This window comes from Periplaneta americana, chromosome 6 (assembly GCF_040183065.1).
Source record: "Periplaneta americana isolate PAMFEO1 chromosome 6, P.americana_PAMFEO1_priV1, whole genome shotgun sequence".
NCBI classification, from domain to species: Eukaryota; Metazoa; Arthropoda; class Insecta; order Blattodea; family Blattidae; genus Periplaneta; species Periplaneta americana.
The window spans coordinates 101505914-101521282 of record NC_091122.1 but is presented as its reverse complement, the minus strand read 5'-3'; the positions used below and the strand labels follow the sequence as shown (position 1 = coordinate 101521282).

Below are 15369 nucleotides of genomic sequence, written 5' to 3'. Positions count from 1 at the left end.
CATTCACTTAATATTACAATCTGTGTAGCCTTTCTCAGTGTTATGTCACATTTTCTACCCATTTTTTAATTAGAATTTGTCAATCAAACTCTTTCAATTACAAAAACACAACAAGTAATCACGAAAAATTCCTATGAACATTCAGAGGGATTATTAACAGAGAAGAAGGAACAGGAAGTAGGAACCAGCAACTGTATGCACTACAGAGACACCTGTGGACAATGAATAAAACTAGCAGAAGTAATTTACTGCCATTTGGCAACACAATACACACTAACGTGCAAAATGCAAAATTTTGATCTTGAGCTTTTAATTAACAAATACTACACAGACTGCCATGTAAACAGCCATAAATGAAGGTGTTACACACCATTAGAAAGGAAATAAAACAAACTTTCAGAAAATATATAGATTGCATTACTTTCTTAACATCTGCCACATTAAAACATGATATAACTTAATCTGGAGGAAAAAATAACCAAGTTGCTATTAATTTTTCTGGCACTGTATATGCTGAAAATTACCTTTCTGCTGAAGTACTTGTTCCACGAATTGTTAAAATCAAATTACAGAGTTTGGTAACTTCCAGTAGAGCTTCTGTGAGTTCAATGGCATGCAGGTTCAAACCCAACTCATACACAGACTTGTTCACACACTTGGGAGAAGAATATATGTATGACAGGTCATTTTTCAGTCACATCATATTAAAAAATGACCCATAGTTTTGCATCAAGATCTGAAAGGGTTTTTCTGGATGAACTGCTGCGAAATTCACATACCTCTCAGAATTAAGCAATACTAGGAATTCCAGTTTGTCAATGTCTGAAAATTTGGCTATCATTTGACGTTTTAATGTGTCAATGATTTCATAGAATAGCCACCGAGAGGAAGTTTTATTCTTTTCATCAGTCTGATCATGTCTCGCTTTCTTTAAGTGCGCATCTCCAAATTTTCACATGATCTTTCCATCTTAGACCAAATAGTGTCAAAACTGTCACGAACATTTATGAGATCACCTACAAAATCGCCTGTTTTCTGTTTGCAGCAGCCCACATCATATATTTTCTTCTGCAAAATGCCAAACAAAATTTCAGCTTTTGGAGGAACTGCAGAAAAAACCTCTAGCAAAAATTCAAAATTAAAGCTCTGAAGACTCCAGTAGTAATCTGCTGCACATGCTCGTGTTTCACTATCCCATTCATCACAGTCTTTCATCATGGACTTAAAAAGCCCCGATAATTCATCTTTAAAATTGAAGATAAGATCAATCATCCTTGATTTATAATTCCATCTTGTATTAGACGCTGTAGGGATACATCTTCTGACTTGTCGATCAAGAGCCTTTGTTCTTTTTCATGATTTCGTGAAAAATGAAGAAAAACCTAATGCTGCCTGAAAAAATTTCTTGCACTCTTTAATACAGTCCAGTGACTTTTTTAAAACTAAATTTAGTCTGTGTGCAAAACAACGAACAAATATTATTTGCCCATATTTATTCACAAGAGCCTGTAGGCCTCCATGTTCACTGGACATGACTGGGGCCCCGTCATAAGTTTGTGTGATCAACTTTTCACTGCACTTAAATTCTTCTACATAGTTGAATAAAGTTTGGGCCAGTCAAACTGAGTGCAGTCATTACCAGACATCGGATTCTAGGGCAAATGCCTATTTTGTTTCTTTAGGAGAAAAGTAAAAATAATTATTAATATTTGTGTTTCATGGAAATTGAAAGTTATTCAAAGAGTTTTATAGTGCCCTAAAATGCCCTAAAACGGTTATTAGAGCCTAATTTGTTAATATTCGCCTAAAAATGCCTAACTCACTGTAAAGTTTCGCATTTTACTCTTACTTTTTATAATTTATACATGCATTCACTGCGAAATTTAAGACATTTAAAAAGTGGAAAGTTTGCTTCACACCGGCCATGAAACCATTGATAAAGGAAACAAAATGTTTTGAATCTCACGACACTCGCAATAGATTTCACCGAATTTAACATGTTTGGAGGCATAAATGCCGACAAAGAACCAACCTTAGTTTTGAAGCAGGCAACAATCACAACATGTGCTGCTACCGATTCAGAGATATACTATACTATAAAAATGACTGTTTTCGGTCTGAAACCGATTAGCTGTACTGCCCTTCAGAGTGTCATAAAAGCACAATTTTTGGAGAAAGAGTGTTTTTGAAATATTTATGAAAAGTCGTAAAACTGCGAATTAGTAGGGTAAACCGTTACAAAATATTTAAAAGAATGACCCTCCTAGTGTTAACACTACCAGGAAATGCAACAATAAGTGGAACTTTGTATTTTTGTCCAATTGAATCTCAATAACAACGGTTCATTTGAATGCTCGTTAACAGTTGCTCTTTCCCTCACCTTATTTGTGTTGAGAAGTTTTGAGCGGTAGGACGTTTTCCTGTGAAGTTTAACGCGATAATGCCGAAAAATATAAGTGCAAAATCTACATTGATCCGGCAATGGCTAACAGAATATTCAGAATTCACTTATGATGGAAAAATAATATTCTGCAAGATTTGTAGCAAACAGGTATGTAACAATATTTGAAATATATGAATTCTATTAATTTTAATGAGTAGGCCTATAATATTTATACATTGACTGAGCTATCCTGAGGTATAATTCTTTTTAAGATCACTACACTTTAACCTTTTAAATTCCGATAGTTAAAGTATTTGCAGGTCATTAAAATTTTGATTGTTCCAACCCACTAACTTTGTGATAGAAATATGGCAATTCAACAATTAGGATTTTATTTTAATTCAGTTTACTTTACATTTTTAGATTTCGCAAGAAAAGAAGTGCCACCTAAAGCAGCATGTGCAAGGAGTGGCTCATAAGGCTAAAGCTCAGCAGAAAAATCAACTGCAACAAACTTTACTAACACAGCCTACTTCATCCAATCTCAGCAGCAATTTCTATGCTGATTTAACCAGAGCGTTTGTTGCTGCTAACATTCCCTGGAATGCAATTGAAAATCCGGTTTTAAGACAGTTTTTACAAAAATACTGCAAACAAAATATCCCATCTGAGTCGACCCTAAGAAAAAATTACTTAGACAGAATATACAATGAAACTTTCGCTTCCATTCAGGAGGATATAGGTGATTCTTACATATGGGTCTCTGTGGATGAAACCTCAGATCCTATGAATAGGTATATAGCAAATATGGTAGTAGGAAAACTTAGTCCTGACGGACCTTCGATTCCACACCTCGTGTGTGTTAAGGAACTTTCGAAAGTGAATAGCCAAGCCATTGCTTATTTTGTAAATAAAGGCCTACAGTCTTTATACTCAGGTAATATAGACGATTCTAAAGTTCTGTTGTTTTGTACTGATGCTGCCTCATACATGGTTGCTGCAGCTCCACTTCTTAAAACATTTTATCCTAACCTCACGCATGTAACCTGTCTAGCACATGGCCTTCACAGGGTTTCTGAAACAATCCGGAATGAATTTCCTCTTGTCAATTCGTTTATTTCTAACACAAAAAAATGTTTCTGTAAAGCCCCATCCAGGATTTCAATATTCAGAGAGAACTTTCCAGATATCCCACTCCCACCTCAGCCGGTTGTTATACGATGGGGAACCTGGATTCAGTCAGTGGTGTATTATTCTAAGTATTTTAAAGAAGTGGTCACAGTTATTGATAAATTACCTGAAACTGATAGTGCAGCGTGTGTGAAAGCAGTGAAAGATTGTCTGAATGACTCACGAGTGAAAAACGATATTGCCTACATAACATCAAACTTTTCTTTCATACCTGCAAGCATTGAACAATTAGAACGTGAAAAACAATCTCTTTGTAGCCAAATAGCAATAGTAAAGGAAGCTCAAGTGAACATACATTCTGCTTTGGGCGAAACTGGGAAAAAAGTTAAAAATAAGTGGGACAACGTATTAAATAAGAATGTAGGATTTTCATTGTTGGAAAAAGTATCAAGAGTGATATCGGGGGACAGTGTAAATGTTCCAGTAAGTATTGATGTTTCTATTGTACCTAATTTAAAATTTGCGCCTCTCACATCAGTTTCGGTTGAAAGAAGTTTTTCTGCTTTCAAAATGATTCTCAGTGACGAAAGGCAAAGGTTAACTGTGGAGAATTTAGAAAAAATTCTGGTGGTGTACTGTGCAGATAATTATAATAAAGTCTGAGCATGGAACTGAATTTCAATAACTTAAAATGAGTAATCTTGATATCAATAATCATTATTTCATTAGTTTCAGTATATTAAATTTGTGCAGCTCTGTTTATAAATATAATATAGTATTCTTTTTTAATGTTTATACATACTTTTTTGTGCGTATTTTAGTATATAACTAAAAATTTCAGTGAAAGAAATAAGTGTGATACCTTGATGTGCCTAAAATGCCTATTTTCATTAAAATAGAGCCTAATTTTACAAATTTTGAGCTTATTTTAGGCGCCTAAAACTGCAATTTTTAGTGCCTAAAAATCCGATGTCTAGTCATTACTTACATCCGAAAAACCTACATATCTTTCCTCGATATTTCCATTTGCGTTGATGTACCGAAAAATGGTAGACAACTGGGATTTATTCGAAATGTCAGTACTCATCCATGATAATGGCAACAAAACTACAGTTCTGAATTTCTTTTTTTAATTTCCTGTATCGTACAATGTGGCGCATAATGTATCTACCAATTTCAGTTGGCAAAATAATCTATTTGGATCTGAAATGAGAGATTATACATTTGCATTAATGGATGGAACACTTAGGTCTTAAAAATACCGCCTTTCAAATGTCTCCCATTCACACCTATGCACTTCTGGAGATGGTGCGGAAAAGCTTCTGTGACACATCACAGCATGTCCAGTGGAATGGCGCGGATTTCTTGGCAGATTGCAGCCTTCAACTCCTCAATGGTGTGGAAATGATGGGCAAAGACCTTTTCCTTCAAGTACCCTCACAGGAAGTAGTCTGAAGCAGTTAAATTGGGGGAGCGTGATGGCCAAGCTAAATTGCCAAAGCAGGAGATTAGATGGTTGGGAAACAAACCACAGAGGAAAGCCATACTTGTGCATACAGTATGTGGTGTAGTGCCATCTTGTTGGAACCAGATTGTGTTCAATTGCCGTGCGTTCAATTCTGGAATGACGAAATTTTCCATCACTTCAACATAGTGGTTGGCATTTACAATCAGTGCACTGGTACAATCCCCCCCAAAAATAGGGACCAATAATCCCACACATGCCCACTGCACACCACATCACAACTTCTGCCCCTTCTGTGCCTTTTCGTGCAGAATACCAGAATTTTCACTTGACCAATATTGGAAGTTTACAAACCCACCAAGGAAAAAGCTTGCTTCATCCGACATCAGCAGTTGGTGGAGGAACATGGTTCCTGGGCCACCATTGCCAGAATGTTTGCACAGGAGATGTGTCTGTTGTTCTTGTTCATTTCCCTCAACTCCTATGCTATCTGAATCTTATAGAGATGATACTTTAAATCAGCCAACACTCTTCCTAGAGATCGCCGCAACATTTGTAAAGTTCTTGCATGACGTTGTGCTGAGTAATGGGTACTCTGTTCCAGTGCTGTGTGGACACACTCTAAATTTTCAGGCGTCCATACACTTCTCCACTGACCTGGTGACTTGACATTTTCCAGTGACTCTCCACTGCCTGAACCACCTCATAATTTTGTGTTGTTCAGGCACAGGATCATGGCAATCTTCGTTGTTCCATCACAGTGCTCATTTCGCTTCAATAATCGAACCTCTTTGGAGAAACGTCTCCACTGCCACAATTCGTGTTTGCACTGGCCAATGCTTCATGGCAGACTGATTGCGGGTCTTGTAGCTGTCTTTGCATGTATGATTCCTGCGTCTAGAGTCAAACAGAAATGCTAGCCGAAATTGGTAGATACAATACGCACCACTCTGTACAACGAGATAAGCAGTCAATTAAGTCATTTTGATGTCATTTGATGTTCCAGAAAAAACAGTAGCAGTCTGTAGATGATTGTATAATTTGTCGTCACTTTCTGCAAGCAAATGCAATAGTTCTTTGTAATTTCCTTGTTACTAGAATCACTGGATTCATCGTTTCCTCTGAATGGTAATTCTTGCTGTGCTAAAAAGCATGTAGTGCTTATTAGGCATCTCATAATGTATCTATTTTAACAATATCATTATGTTTTTCAACTGAAATGTTGAAATGTTTTGCTTAATGCAAAATCAGTTCCAGTGTTGCCAAATGTAGCCAAGGAACATGTTGCTGCAATGTCTGCTTCGAAATTTCATGACGTCCGCGAACAGTTCGAAAACTGTCCATATTCTCAATGCCATTTTTTGTCCATGCATTTCTTTCAGACGAAAACAGAAGACACATCGAACAGAAAAGTTTAGACAATCTTGTACATCCATATAACCAAGGGTAGTCTGCATACTATGAGTCATTAAAACGTCGATCATATCCACCAGACTCTTTTGATTTTAAATTGTTCATAACAGGTATGGGCCTACTTTTATTAACAGTTGCAGTCTTTTCCACGAAAGAACGCGAACCGAAAGATTGTTTTAAAATTCTTGATCACACAATTGCACTCACAGTTACTGGAAGATCCCAGCACTGGTACTGGTTCAATGGAATTCGATGCTATTATTAATATCACTTTGTCACCACAAGAAAACACGAAGAAGCTATATTTTGTCACTAAGTCACCACAAGAAAACTATAATTTTTCTCAATCGGCGAGCTCACAATACATCAGCATGTTAAGAGAGCCACTAAGTAGGAGTTACATTTAGGTTCCCCGGTCTATGCTGAGCACGTGCTTTTACTGTCAAGCCAAGCGGTAACAGGGCCCCTTAGTAGGCATTACTTTAACTCTCGTTCGCTTTCAGTGGCACTGTCTGCAAGGAGTCAACTTCCTCTATCAAGTTGCTTGTTACACTGTCCTTTGCTGGTAACAATGTTAGGCACTGATGTGGCAGTGTTGCACACTGTTGAATAGCAGCAAGCGAAAATACTATTCTTTTGTATTATAGGCCTATTAAAATTATTATTATTATTATTATTATTATTATTATTATTATTATTATTAATAATAATAATAATATAATGCTCTTTTGATACCAACATGAGAAGGGATCCATTGGAGTGTGATTTCTTTGCCTGTTTCTTGTAATCTTTTGATCAATGTTTTGATTTCCGAAACTTTGGATGTCGGTATATATCTTGGACTTGATATGGTTTGGATAGCAGAAGTGGAGTCACAAAATTTAGCCACTTTGTGGAATGAATTTAATCTAACACAAAGATGGAACAGGACATGCGTATTGCTTCTAGTTCTCCATCAAAATTAGTTTTCAATCTTCCTGCAGAAACATAGAAGAGTGTGCTGCACACTCCAGTGCCTACACAACCTCCTTCTTCCATCAGTGAACCATCAGTGTAGATGTGTAGGTATTCATCCTCAGAATACATTATATTTATTGTTTCCAATCCCAGACATTTCAAAACTTCTGTATTAGTCTCTTCTTTTTAACTTTCTCCAGTAGATGTAATTTATGCTCTACTTCTATTTCTTCCAGTGGGTTTTCCATAGTTAATTTTTTTTCTAATTTTGTTTCTTGAATATAATTGTTCCTAATTTGATTAAGGTATTGAATAAATCCTTTCTGAGTTTTCAGGTTTTTCTCTCTTTGCTGGTAGTTGATCCAAAAGTCATCTGAGGGCAACCTAATTAACTTTTCATATTGTATGAGAGCCCTTTTCTTTATTTCATTATAAATAAGAGTTGTATTAAACACAATGTTTACATATAAGTTACATTTAGTACAGTTATTACTTTCACCAGTTTTTTGTTAATGTGTTTAGTGGTTGAGTTCTATTTTCACACTTCACTAAATGATACTTGGGGCAAGGTTGTGGCACAGTTTACAAATGCAGTCCTCCTTGGAGTCATGGTTTGATCCGTTCTGGCATATCTTCCCATGGAATCCATGGGTGGCAAATTGTGTGTACAGGTGGCAGAGTCGGAAGTTCGGTCCTTTCCTTTAATTCAGCATACAGTGGAGTATTATTAGTAGCAACTACTAGGGCTAGGATAGGTGTAGTTTTCATGGCTCCTGTAATTAATCTCATAGCCTGGTTTTGGGCTAGATCCAGCTCCTTTATGTCAGCAGATATCAGTGCCTCAAATCCATATAACAAGACTGGTTTGATGTAGATTTCATATGTAAGGTTCAGAACTTTCATGGAACATCCCCATTTTTTTGCCTGCCAATCGCTTTAAAATACTTAATCTAGTTCTAACCCTTTCCGCTGTGTCTTCCAGGTAAATTTCAGATTTAGATACATTCCAAGATTTCTCTGTTCTACAGTTTCTTTTATATCTTGACCTTTATACTTTAAGTCAATATTAGGGAATTTATGTGCAAGAGAGAAAACCTGGTAGAATGTTTAATCAGTGTTAACTGCTAATTGGTTTTTGTCTGCCCATACTTCTAGGGCACTTAATGCTTTGATCATAGCATCACATAATTTAGCATAGTATTTTTTTGGATGAGATACCCAAATCACCAGATCATCTGCGAAAAGGGATGTATTTATCCGAGGTATTACATTAAGAGCAGCATGTATGGCTAGTGACAGATCCTTGAGGAGTCCAACATTTATTGTATTTTGTTTTGTGTTACCGCCAGTAACATCAGTTACATGAACGTCATGCCCTGTTAGCAATATGCTTTGTATTGTCAGACATGTTCGACATTGAACATAGAAAAGAACTTTGATTTCTTTATATGAATTACTTTCTATTCTTCTACAGAAAGTGTCCATGCTTTTTAAATAGTAATTTCCATTTTTTTATGTATTTTCTTATCACTCACAGAATCATTAAGAGAGAGATGCATATATTTTCCCCACGAAGTTGTTAGGTAATATCATCCGTGAGGGAGGAGGGGTGAGAGTCAGCAGTCTTCTTTAATTAAGAGTCTATATTAAATTGTTTCAACGTTCAATGGAAAAGAATTTCTTTGCTGTTGGATTTTATTTAATTAGGAATGAGTACTTTGATTATAGCTATTTTTTATAAGGGCTGTGTGTGAATGCTCTTGTAACCTTGTTCAAAGTTTCTTCCATTGTGTGTGGGCAGTGAAATAAGTTTTCTCAGAAGTCTCACAGTTTGTAGGTATTTGCTTATTACTCTTCTGTTTAAACGTGTATCTAATATTATGGTTACTGATTTTCTTCTAATTTTCTGCTTGCAGCTCCTGTCTTAAGAAATTTCTTTTTGCATTTCTCTGCTGCTCTGAGGATCCTCCTTCAGTTATCTTTAAATACAGTTACTCTGGCTTGAACCCATCAGGCATACAAGAAAATAATTACTTACAAATTATTTCGTATTCCCATCTATTAAAATTAAATAAAGTACAAGAAAAAAATTGTTGCTGCATTGATTAGGGTTAACATGAAATGCAAAATTAATTGCAACATTCTCAGACTACAGATATACTCGTCATAATAAAACAGTTTCACTTTTCCTGTTAAGAAAGATGCAATAATACGAAGGGGAGTCAAAAAGTAACCTTAATAATTGTTTTATTAATTGAATATGTACAATAAGACTACAAACACTTCATCACTTTTCAATATAGTCCCCACTACATTCAATGCAAGTATTCCTGTTATATTGTGTTGAAAAATGATTAAGTGTCTGTAATCTTATTGTACATTTTCAATTAATAAAATAATTATTAAGATTACTTTTTGACTCTTCCTCGTATTTTAGTGAAATATACATGATTTATTTGCCTTTGAACTGCTGTTGAATTGGTTGCAACTCTTCTGAAGAGTGCCATTTACACATTTGGAGGAACAAAACTACTCTTGATGATAGAAAAATGAGATGAAAAAAAGTCATTACTAGCAATACTGTTATTTCCTTCCTTTTTATTTTTACGAGAAATTGAGAAGTCGGAATGACTCTCAGGTAATACCATATTGTGTGTGTGTAATGTGTGTGTGCGTGCGCGTGCGTGTTTTTTTTATAACATTAAGTATTTCTTTAACTTTGAAGTTATTCTAAGTCGTTATTTCATTGAATGATCTACAACCAACGTACTTATGGAAAATGAGAGTTCACTACATTTGAAATTCCGAAATTGCTATTCACTTTATGCATTAATGGTCTAAATGTTAAACATTCACTGTATTTTGAATGATGAAATTACAGCTTTAAATATTGATTAAATGTTGATTTTGTTAAAATTTGACACATAATCCTTGCACATAACATTAAAAATATGTTTTGGTATTGACAGTGCTATTTGCAATAGCTGGCAATATCTTGACCAAATTATATTATCCTAAATAAATTTACTTAAGTAACAAAATTACGATGCAGAATATATTTCTAGAGGCTTAATTGTTCTCCTTTCCAAATAAGGAGGTATATATGCTGATTATTAGCAAGTGAAGAACTGTAATTCTTTGCTCCTGCTGCTTCTTTCCAAGTTCACAATTGGCTAAGATGCTAGCCAGGGTGTTACAGTCAGAAGATGTAAAGATGCTACATTATTGCACTTATTATATAAGGGTGCTATTCATAGACATTTCACTAGCCCGTGCTATGAACGTGCTAAACTAGCTCCGGCTATAGACTTGTTACTTGTACAGGATTCATATCATATCATATCATATCGCTAACTCTGGTTTATGAATACAAAAAATGCTAGTTCGCTGATCATCCACCGGAAGCCCGCGCTGAGAATGTCTATGAATACGGCCTTAAATATTTATTACATTGACTTAAAACAGCACTACTTATTTGTATTTGACTTCAAATTAAATTGTTATTTATTTTACTTTAAAGCAGTTATGATGTGTTAAGGCAGTGTATGGAGAATTCAAACTGTGTGAATTTATAACTTAGAAAATGTTCATTTTCCTAAAAGTATATCAATGTAAATGAGCTAGACATAATGTCTTAAAAATTTAGTGTATTTTATTGAAAAAAAAGTTTTGTAACGTGTGTTATGCATTTAACTGAACTTCACAAAATCTAATTTTTATTGAATATCCTGGACAAACAGAAAAATTAAGTATAATAGAATGCAATCATAATGGTTGAAATGATTATATTTAGTATATTTAAAGAAGTTAAACCATAATAATAATAAGAAAAATAACAAAACAAAAATGTATTAGAAGTATGTATATTTTGATGCAATTTAGTTAGAACGTAATTAAGCCTATTTATTGGTTAATCATGATGAAGTGCTTTTCTATTAAGCCTTCAAGAATAAGGAGACTGGAACTGAACTCATATGCAACTCTACATTGTCCTCTAAGCTTCCTAAGTGTAGTTAGCAGTTTCCCAATCAGCTGATCAAATTTGACTAAATTTTCACCATTTTCGTTTGGTTTGAATATTTTTTCCACATGACTTTAAGAATAGGATCTGAATATCACTATTTTCATCTGTAAGTCCCTAACAGATACCAACATAAGGGTAGTCCTTTTTTTTCATCCTTTTTTCCCACCATGACAAATACCCCAACACCAACATCTTCTTTGTGTAAAGGGCTTCTCTTTCCTAGAATGAGTTTGATCTTCTGAATCTGTATATATAGCTGTATAATTCAAGGTCTTTCTGATTTTGACTTTTCGCACTTTCTCTGAGCTCCCTCTGAATGCTGAACCTCTCTTTAGCTCGAGATGTTTTGTGATGCATCATTCTCTTCAGTATTTAAAGATTCGGAAGTAGAACTAACTTCGACCGCATCTCTCATAATATTAATCATATATGTTTCACTTACAGAAGTTACAGAGGCAAGAATGCTTTTTTGATCGTAGCTTCTAAAATGCTCATATGTTAGGAATGGCTTCGACTTTTTTTCCAGATTCATTTCAGAGCACCAGTCTTTCCCAGCTCATGGAGAAACTCTTTATATTTTACATGTTTTTTTACAACAAAATGGTGGAAGTCTCTGGTTAAATAAATGTTGAACACCAACCCAAATATACTTTTTCACATTGCCATCAATCTTATCGACGACACCTTTTCCGTATGAACTTGCAATTCCATTCAGCACCCATTCCATTGTAGTCATGCTCCATTAAACAAATATTAGAGAGAACATATCTGTTTTTGAATTGCCTAGCGGCGTTGTCACTAAATATGAGAAGATGACTTACTGAGGGTGGGTGCAGTCTGCTTAATTTCTTCAACAGTGACATCAAGAAAAGCCCAGAGTACTTATATTGTTATTAACCACAATGCAAGCCTAAAAGACTTCATCAGCAAGCCACACACTACATGTAAAAAAGTGTGATCTGACTATGACTCCAGTAAGCCAATTGACTTTCATCTTGTGAAATCATTCCATAGTTTTCTGCGAAGTCTGTCTGTAGCACAGCTTCTTCATGGGTTACATTTTTCTTGCAGGTGTCAAAGTACTGCGGTTGAACTTCTTTCAAATATAGCAGTGTGTCTTAAACTTTGGAATCACATTCTGACAAGATCCTTTCCTGGTGAAAAGTTTAGGATGCCCATTTAACTTCTTTTGAAGTATTGTGTCTGGGGATATCAAGTTATTTAATACTGCAATCAAATCTGGTGAGCCTTGACTTCTTCCCATCATTTTTTCAAAAAATAGGCCTGGCACAATATAACTTTGGCATTAGTTCTGTATGATTTTTTGGAAAAGATTTAGTTTAAGTTGAAATCGTTTGAGTCAAATAATTTAAATTGCCAAGTTCACAAACACAAGGGACATCTGAAGTACTGCCAAGATATGTTCATACCTTAAGGCATAGAATGTGGATTTCTCCACATGAAGTCCACACGTGTGGAGTAACGGTTAGCACATCTGGCCACAAAACCAGGTGGCCCGGGCTCGAATCCCGGTTGGGGCAAGTTACCTGGTTGAGGTTTTTTTCTGGGGTTTTCCCTCAACCCAATCTGAGCAAATGCTGGGTAACTTTCGGTGCTGGACCCCAGATTCATTTCACTGGCATTACTACCTTCATCTCATTCAGATGCTGAATAACCTAAGATGTTGATACAGCGTCGTAAAATAACCTACTTTTCCTCCTCTCCACATAAATATCAGGGTTACTGGTTTTACGTTCTTGGCAGGTCTCCCCTACAATCACCATCATCTCTTGTTTTTGCATATGTATCCTTTTTCCAGTGGCTGGATCCTTAATGGACTTGATGTCTTATTTCATTAGAACAAAAAGACTGGGCGACAGAGGCTTCGTCTACATCTGATATAATATTTAATGACTTTTTGTTTTTTTTTTTATTTGCCTTTTGATCTATTATGAACAACTTCGGTTCAACAAACTCCTTGACCAGTTTCTTCCCAATGGCAGCTTTTTTTGGATTAGCTTTGTGGTAGAAATTTCTTAACCTTGGATAAAACTTTCCCAAATGATTGTGAAGATGTGTAAGACCCAGAGGAGATGTTGTCCTTAAATTGTTTGTTTGAGCTTTTCTTTTTTGTCTGTGAAGTATAACTCTCTCACGAACCTTTTACAACTCTTGATCTTTTTTTGTTTTATTGTTGTGAAAAATGTTTTTCAATTTATCCCTTCTCATTTTATCACGTGTCTTTTCTTTGTCCAGGTATGCTTTCTGTTTCGTAAGTTCAGCCTTCATTCTTTTCCAGTACTTCTTCATTCATTTCTTAGCAGACATTGTAGGCCCCATTTTCTGATAATAAGTTTTTTTTAGTAGGTTATTTTACGATGCTTTATCAACATCTTAGGTTATTTAGCATCTGAATGAGATGAAGGTGATAATGCCGGTGAAATGAGTCCGGGTGTCCAGCACCGAAAGTTACTCAGTATTTGCTCATATTGGGTTGAGGGAAAACCCCGGAAAAAACCTCAACCAGGTAACTTGCCCTGACCGGGAATTGAACCCGGGCCACCTGGTTTCACGGCCAGACGCGCTGACCATTACTCCACAGATGTGGACTCTGATAATAAGGGGGAAAAAGTTTATCAGAAACATTAGACTAGTTAAAAGATCTGTCTAAGCAAGCTAGATTTCGTTAAATGAGACAGTTTCCATTCCATTCATAAAATTGAACAAGTAAATAACAAAAAAAAGTCTTCACAGTTTTCCATTATAACCTAAATGCTAGCCTACACACGAAAGTAGTAACACCCACTGCATGTTTTTTGTCTTTTAAGTTTGAATACTGATTGAAATTGACATGATTATTCTATTAATCGTGTGCTTAACCATTGCTTTTAGTAAAGTATTTGTAAAAAGAATGTGTTTTCTGTAACATACTGATGATGATGATGACGACATTGCAACCTAATATAATCAATATGGTAAAATATACAAGTTTCTTACCTTGAAAAATGCAGTGCTTCAGTTCAGTACATACACTTTTTGTCTTAAACAGTTGCAACTGAATCAGTTGATTATTATGTGATCAACAGGGTTGCCATACATAGCTATAAAATCGCTTCTCAGTCAGTTGTATGGAACATGAAACTTTAATTGTAGTAAAATAAAAATGAATCGATATTTTTAGAAAATTTGTTCTATGTAGTACATTTTAGACTTTTAGGCTCACTTTTCCTTGCAGAGTTAGCAAAATAAGTTAAAAAAAAACTGGAAATATCCCTAGGCTCATGTTGGCACGAAATGTCTGTAGCATTAATGACAAGTGACAAACATCACTTAGCAAAACATTTTTCTAGCTAGTGCACAGGCTTCTACACTTAGCAGTTGCCACTAATTCTCTAGCAAAACATTTTTCTAGCTAATGCACAGGCTTTTACATTTAGCACAGTTGCCACTAATTCTCTTTCTCCATTTACATTATTCTCTTGAAAGATACTAATGCATATCTTTTCTCATATTTCCCGGTATTATTCTGCTGTGCCACAAATTCATCAGATTTATTTCTTGTTTTGAGCGACATAGCAGTAGTCATTTTGGATAACCTAAAATCTCGGTGATTCATCTAACACCTAACTGAGTATTAAATATGTCGTTTTTCTATAATGTCATATATGGTTGTGTGAAAATAAACCTGTCTTCCAAAGGGTTAATGAACTATTTACTATGAACATTGGTACACATTGTGATTTGGAGTGTGTAAGGTGGTTTTCTTAAGTACAGTAGCTATGGTGTATGGACATAAGGGAGTTGGTAATGATAATTTCATATGCAGGGTGATGGGGATGTCCTTGCTCAAAACCTCGTGTATCCATGCATAAGTGCACAGAAACTGGACTCTACAACCCCTCACCCAACCTGTTTAAACTACATAAAAGTTAGGATTAAGATGCTTTTGTACAAGAGACAGTTTTCAATAAATGCCAAATTTTATTTTAAAGTGAA

The 15369-nt window shown here is 35.3% G+C and overlaps 1 protein-coding gene across 2 annotated transcripts in view; it reads left to right on the top strand.

Annotated features, from left to right (window-relative positions):
* The window catches only part of sstn (stepping stone), a 76909-nt gene extending 61540 nt beyond the window's left edge, over positions 1–15369 (top strand). For both annotated transcript variants that reach the window (XM_069828584.1, XM_069828582.1), the window contains exon 7: positions 1–15369. This exon is cut by the window's left edge and continues 19148 nt beyond it. The gene's annotated coding sequence lies outside the window, so the exon portion shown is untranslated.